General features: G+C 44.3%; 1 long non-coding RNA gene across 2 annotated transcripts; it reads left to right on the top strand.

The window, feature by feature from the left end:
- Positions 1–332: 332 nt before the first annotated feature.
- LOC125522098 lies at positions 333–3172 on the top strand. 2 transcript variants are annotated; one of them, XR_007289630.1, is made up of 5 exons: positions 333–598; positions 674–966; positions 1094–1167; positions 2240–2483; positions 2975–3172. It is a non-coding gene; the product is annotated as an uncharacterized LOC125522098 (long non-coding RNA). The 2 variants fall into 2 exon arrangements; XR_007289629.1 differs by having other exon boundaries at positions 333–966.
- The last annotated feature ends 4591 nt before the right edge of the window (positions 3173–7763 follow it).

Raw genomic sequence — 7763 nt, 5'->3', positions numbered from 1 at the left:
GGACCTAAAGCTAAAATGATCCACACACCTGGGATCTGATGACCCTCCTCACCACCGAAGACCAAGAAGTCACCGGTGAAGGGGATCTAGCGGAGGGGAACCGTCGAAATACGACGTCAAAAGAGTTGGTTCTCTTAGCCAAATAAATCTGCTCTTTATTTTTGGCCGATTATGATCTACTTAGATGGTCATGGACGTCGCACACACGTACTCTGTTTGATTGGTTCACAAGCATGTCACGCGGATCATGGATCGATCACCGTCCGATGGCCCCGGATCCAACGGCAGCGCTCCCCCCTCACCCTCTCACCCCACCAACAACCCACACGTCAGTTCCAAAAAAAACCGGCAGGCCACATCCCCGCACTCCTCCCTTGTCCCCATCTCTCTCCCGCATGGCTCTCCTCGCCGCCGCCACAGCCCCGCACTCCGACCTCGGCGACCTTCGGCGGGAATCGACAGTGCCAAGCATACAACAAGGATCCCCTCCCTCCGCTCCTCCCTCCTGTCCGGCGAGATCCGGCGCGCGCGTCCTCCAGCGCCACCCGCGCTCGTCTCCCGTCGCTAGGGTTTCGGCCGGCGTGGTCCGGCGACTCAGGTGCGTCCCTCCACTCCATCTCCTCCTCCTCACATCCCTCCCTCACTTCCTCGCCTCGTGTTCTCTCCCTCCCAGATCCAGGATGCCATGGGCAGGATGGCCTCTTCCTCCCCTGCCCCGACATCATGGAGTTGCGGTTGGCCGTGAGCCCAGCCACCTCCTTGCGGCCACATCATCTGGATCTGGCCAGCGGCAGAGGAGGAGTTGGCGGTTGAAGAGGTCCCGGCGAGATCGGACCCGCCCAAGGGCACGTGGACGAACGCGGACGGCTGACGCGTCCATCCAGGCGACGTCGACCCCATCGTACCCCAGCGCGGCCCGGATCACCGACTCCTCCTGCTTCCCCCAGTACACCGCCTCCCTCAAGTGTACGCATCCTCCGCCCCTAATAATCCTAAATTCCTAATCCAGTCACCCCAATTCAGTTTGTGGTCATGATTTCTCAAAAATTTCATGTGTCTGTGGTGGATCAATGATGATGTGTTGTGTCCCTAGGCCTGGAGACCAACCAGGACAAGAGCAAGTGACAGCAGCAGTTCGACGACTACAAGGAGTGCAAGAAGAGAGAGGTTCGCTTTTGTTTCCCCAACTCCTCTCTGGCCTTTTCTGATGGTGATGGATGGCTTCGAATTGATGCACACATCAGTTTTTTTAGCTTGTAACTTGTGTTTGATTCGTGCACTTCCTGAATATTCAAGGGACCTGTGGCTTGTGCCGGACAGCAAGTGCCAAACTTGAAATAGAAACTTGTAGTAGTGGGCCTGGAGCTTAGTTCTTCAAGCATAACCTTTTAAAGCAAAAAACTATGCACCTAATTGTTAATTTTTTTTCTTTGCCCAACTGCTTTAAGCGTTGTTGGTACAACATGAACTGGCCTTCTTGCGACGAAATTAGTGACTGTGCAATGCGTTGTTAATACTCAATGATATCTAGGAAATAATTTTCTTGCAAAATTCTTTGCTCTAACATGATCGAGCCCGCATACAAGTCATGTTTATTGTCGAGTAAGTAACAAGTGCATAAGCAGTAATGTTAACATCCACATACAGAAAGGTCATTGTGACATGGAATGCCAAATTGCCAATGAAAAGCAAACTGCAATCTACTAACTGACTGAGTTCATAACTATTGATACTTCCTTTGTAGTGAGCTGGTGTGCAGCATCCACTATCCTGTAGAAGTCTACCCTTGGGAATGTGCTTACATTCTGTTCTCAGATGCCAACTTTTCTCCCATCATTTTGCACGATGGGTTACATTCTATGCAGCATCCAGTATCCTGTAGAATCTTTGGTTGTTTCATGATGCTAGTCCGCACTTACAGTATGGGGATGGTATCTGGATTTGTCAGATTTGAGCCATTTATCTGGTTATTGTTAAGACAGTGTATCTAAGTGGCATTTTCTTACTGCTGTTCTCAAGCAGCATTATTCAAGTTTCACTACTTGAACTTCTTGTATACCGCTGTTTTACCTAACTACCTTGTGGCTAGTAGTATCATGTATAGCTGTACTGTAGTAGTGAACATTGCATAATTTTGTATAATTTGCATCATCTACGAGAAGTTTGATGATTCTGCTAATATACGAGCTTGAAGGAAGGTAACAATGGCTTAATTTATACTCTGCGTTGTAATTTGCAGGCGCCACAACACGGGAATCCTCCGGCTCCTAGTCCCATCAAGCACCACCAGCGACGCTGGCGCGACGCCGGTGGCGAGTGCGCTGCAGCGAGCTAGGAGGGCGTCATGCAGTCCAGCACTTCGATCTGGACATCAGGGAAGCGCTCGTGAGGCTTCCCAGGGGGCGGTCGACGCCCACATCCAGTGCCTCAAGCGTGCCATGGACCTCTCCATGAAGCACCAGTACGTCCCTGACGACCTCCAGGTATGTCCCTTCTTGCCCCGATCTGGACGGATCTCACTCAATTCGCATGCGAGCGTGTTGTCTGTGCAGTGTGGATGCTTGGTCCTTGTGCAGTGTGTATGCTTGATGCGTGTATCTCTGTCTCTTTACTGTCTTGCTAGAACCATAAATATGCATGATGATCATGGTCTGGTTTGTTAGATCTGTTCTGCTGGTGCTTAAAATTTGACATGCCTGAATTCTGAATGAACTCGTTCTTACAGTTCTTTTCATTTCTATGATCAATTTAGAGAGTTGCACATGTCAGTATACTATATACCAGAAAAATCCTAGGTAGTGAGAACATTTTAGTCACTCCATGAACACATACTGGTTGGTGTTAGTCGTACTATTTATGTACATGGCATTTGTTGTCAATTCTTGCTTATAAGTTATTGGATTCCTCATTGGCTACTGTTTGATGTTTTCTACACATTCTTACTCTTATATGTTCATTCATGTTTCTTGCACAGGTGAAGTATGAATCCAAGTCTGAAGCTGCGAAGCATATCAGCAAAGAGTAGCATATTATGTGTTGTAATTTTAGGCGGTAGTAGGCATATCTGGGTTGTATACTGTAACGATTGTAATAGACTAATGTAGTGTTGTTTTGGATGAATTTCATCTGCTCTTTGGTCTGTTTGAAATAATGATTGTGTATGTGATTTGAATACCTGTGAAATTTCAAATCTGATAAGGGGGTCCAAGTTAGAATGATTCTTTGACAAATTTCAAATTTTTTGATGTGTGGGACCAATTTTGAGGTAAGCATGACAAGTGGGACCAATCTGACTAGTGGGACCCGATGCAAAATAAAATGACTGAAAATAGAAAATCAGTATAGACTATAAAAGGCTGCATTCTAGAATATAAAAGGCCAAATTGTTGGGCCAGGCTCATGTAGCTAGTGAAAATTAATAGAAAAAATATATATTAAAAAGGCTGAATTAATGGGCTCGGCCCATATAGACATCTAATTGGACCGGGCTGAATCTTATCCACGTTAGTTTGCCACACTGGATCCTACGTGGCTTGGGGAGGCTGCTAGTGACCAAAATTTTGGTCGAAGAACCAACAACCTTTTACATATCACAGAGAAGGTCATTAATTTCAGTTTAGGACCGCCAGCTTTCGACCTTCTGTTTTTTGGTCAAAACAAGGCCGCAAATGAAAAACAATGACCTTTCAGTGACCAATAGTGGTGGTCGCAAGTTGACATATTTCTTGCAGTGTCTTGATGTCCACTGCAAGTCCCCTGGATCACGTTTGTTCAAAAATAACTCTCCCGAAGGTTTCATTCCGTTTGGATTCCTTTTGATATTCCTTTTCAAAAACAACAATTGGCACTGGGCCTTGGTTTAATAGGTTAGTCCCAAAAATAATATAAAAGTGTAAAATAAAGCCCATTAACATCCAAAACAGAATATATAATAGCATGGGACAATCAAAAATTATAGATACGTTGGAGACCTATCACCTAACAATCTTTCTGAGTGTCTTGACTTGACTGATATTCATGGACATCTCATTTCCCCATATGCAAAATGGGTCGAACAGTGGGTCTAAGCCTCTGACAGCAGGACCTACATGTGCAAAACCAAATTGTAAGAAACCTAAATATTAGAATGATTCCTGCAACTGCACAATAATGTGCTATTAGCCAAAGGACCCTGCTTGAACAAACCTTCTGCAACAGACATAAGGAAGATCTTGATCAGGTTAACTGAGAGTTGCCATACTATCAGTAGAATATGTATCGAGTAGAGCCAAATTCGATTGGTGTCACATGCATAACAATACAAAATTGTACCCACAACAAATGAAAATCAAATTGCAGAACTGAACCAAATAGCTAAATGGACAGCAGACCAAATGAACCAAAATAGTTAATTGAGCACGACATTGCAGAAAGAAACATGTACTAGAAGATAAGACAGTTAATAAAAGAAAGAATGCTTCAGAACAGTACTACGAAATGTAGCAATTGTTGGACCAAAGTGTTAACAGAACATTACATTTTAGAGGACCAAACTATTAACTGAACATCAGATTCCATATTAACATTATAGAGGACAAATCACTAGAAGGCACTAGCGGTGGCCTCGAGAAAACAACACGAACTGTATTTTAAAGTAGACAACCACGTGGCGGTGTTGACGGTGGCCTCGAAGACGAGGTGCTCCTCCAAGATTTGGCGGTCGACACGCATGGCAGCCATAGAGACCTCATGTGCGCATGCAGCCGCATGCTATTAAGCTCTATGTTATACTGCGTGCAAAATGGCTGTGGGCGGCGCTTAATTGGAAGAGGGGGGCAGTGATTTCGGTGGAAGGTGTCGCTCCATCGGTCGGGGCATGTGGGACGGGAAAGGAGGAGGATGGTGTGGGTGGGGTGTGGATTACCTGAACATATCGACGAGGCCACGCAGTTAGAAGAAGGGTCGCCGGCGAGGAGGCGACGCTGTAATAAGAAGGGTCGCCGGCGAGGAGGCAGTGCTGCAAGAAGAAGGGTAGCCAACGAGGAGGCGGCGCTGCAAGAAGAAGGGTCGCCGGCTAGAAGGCTAAGTTGCCAGTAAAGCAGAAGTGAAGGTTTGAACTTGGAAAGCAAAGAGGAACAGTGGAAATGTGGCTTTTGGTGGGAGGGAGGGGGCGGGGAGATAGATATTTCCGCGGTGGCAAAAAAATTTCGCTCGGTGCCGCAAGAAACTGGTGCGCAATTGTGGTTCAAGCGGGGGTGGTGGACTGTAGATGACGAAGCTTCCTGCGTAAGCCAGACAAGACGGTGCGCCAAGATATTTTATATTGCATCCCACACGATTCTTTCTAGTAAACTATTTGTGGTATACCTAATTTTTTCATTATGCTTTGAAAGAAAAAATGGTGTTACAGAGAGAATGGATGGTGTTTGAATTGGTAGAACATTTACGTACAGTGAACATGCAACTAGTACATGAGTGTCGTGTTTAAATTTTGAATTTCTCCGGGTTCGTTTGGCATTTTTATGCATTAATTGAGTTTCTGGGCATTTAATGTGCATAATTCAAATTTGAACTACAAGCACATGCTCCAATGCACCAAAGTTTGTTGAAAAATCACATGTGTGTCTTTGGGTGAATTTATAGGTCCCATGCATGATATGGGAATGAAATTCAAACATGTGGGTGTCGTGGCTCGGACGAAAAGATTGAGAAATTTGGTTTTTTAATTCCTGTAAATACAAAACACGCCTGAATATCATGAAACTTGGCATGGTGTCATGACATGGCACCAACATGCTACGGTAATTTTTTTGGCCGAATTGGGACAAGCTTTGGTGTAAGTTTCTTGCAAACCGGAACTTCCCTCAAGAAGGCTCACGGTTCCGAGAGGGAACATGTCACCTCGGTGTGCGAAACGACATACGTACACTGCCTTCTCCCACCTTAATTTTTTTACACAGGAAGATTAGACCAAATAGAAGTATCATGCTAAATTTTGGAATTATTCCAGGTTCGTTTGGCCTTTTTATACATTAATTGAGTTTCTAGGCACTTAATGTGCATAATTCAAATTTGAACTACAAGCACACGCTCCAGTGCACCAAAGTTGGTTGAAAAATCACATGTGTGTCCTTGGGTGAATTTCTAGGTCCCATGCCAGAAATGGGAATGAAATTCAAACATCTCGGCGTTGTGGCTTGGCCGAAAAGATTGAGAAACTTGGTTTTTTTAATTCCTGTAAATCTAAAATACGCCTGAAAATCATGAAACTTGGCATGGTGTCATGACATGGCACCAACATGTTGCGGTAATTTTTTCGGCCGAATTGGGACAAGCTTTGGTGTAAGCTTCTTGCAAACCAGAGCTTCCCTCAAGAAGGCTCATGGTTCCGAGAGGGAACGTGTCACCTCCGTGTGCGAAACGAGATATGTATACTGCCTTCTCCCGCCTTAATTTTTTTACACAAGCAGATTAGACCAAATAGAAGTATCGTGCTAAATTTTGGAATTATTTCGGGTTCGTTTGGCCTTTTTTATATATTAGTTGAGTTTCTGCGCATTTAATGTGCACAATTCAAATTTGAACTACAAGCACAGGCTCAAGTGCACCAAAGTTGTTTGAAAAATCACATGTGTGTCCTTGGGTGGATTTCTAGGTCCCATGCAAGAGATGGGAGTGAAATTCAAACATCTGGGCGGCTCGAAGGTTGAGAAACTTTGTTTTTAAATTCCTGTAATCCAAAACATGCCTGAAAATCATGAAACTTGGCATGGTGTCATGACATGGCACCAACATGCCGCGGTAAATTTTTTGGCCGAATTCTGACAAGCTTTGGTGTAAGCTTCTTGCAAACCGGAGCTTCCATCAAGAAGGCTCATGGTTTCGAGAGGGAACATGCCACCTCCGTGTGCGAAACGACATACGTACACTGCCTTCTCCTGCCTTAATTTTTTTACACAGGCAGATTAGACCAAATAGAAGTATCGTGCTAAATTTTGGAATTATTTTGGGTTCGTTTGGCCTTTTTTATACATTAATTGAGTTTCTGCACATTTAATGTGCATAATTCAAATTTGAACTACAAGCACAGGCTCCAGTGCAGCAAAGTTCTTTGAAAAAACACATGTGTGTCCTTGGGTGAATTTCTATCCTATGCAAGAGATGGGAATGAAATTTAAACATATGGGCGTCGTGGCTTGGCCGGAAAGATTGAGAAACTTGGTTTTTAAATTCCTATAAATCCAAAACACGCCTAAAAATCATGAAACTTGGCATGGTGTCATGACATGGCACCAACATGCTGAAGTAATTTTTTTGGCCGAATTGGGACAAGCTTTGGTGTAAGCTTCTTGCAAACCGGAACTTCTGTCAAGAAGGCTCGTGGTTCTGAGAGGGAACGTGCCACCTCCGTGTGCGAAACGCCATACGTACACTGCCTTCTCCCGCCTTAATTTTTTTAGACAGGCAGACTAGACCAAATAGAAGTATATCGTGCTGAATTTTGGAATTATTCCGGGTTTGTTTGGCATTTTTTATACATTAATTGAATTTCTGTGCATTTAATATGCATAATTCGAATTTGAACTACAAGCACAGGCTCTAGTGCACCAAAGTTGTTTGAAAAACCACATGTGTGTCCTTGGGTGAATTTCTAGGTCCTATGCAAGAGATGGGAATGAAATTCAAACATCTGGGCGTCGTGGCTCGCCAGGAAAGATTGAGAAACTTGGTTTTTTTTAATTCCTGTAAATCCAAAACATGCCTGAAAATCATGAAACTTGGCA

The sequence above is a fragment of the Triticum urartu genome, chromosome 7, assembly GCF_003073215.2.
Source record: "Triticum urartu cultivar G1812 chromosome 7, Tu2.1, whole genome shotgun sequence".
NCBI lineage: Eukaryota > Viridiplantae > Streptophyta > Magnoliopsida > Poales > Poaceae > Triticum > Triticum urartu.
This window is presented reverse-complemented; position numbering and strand designations above follow the sequence as displayed.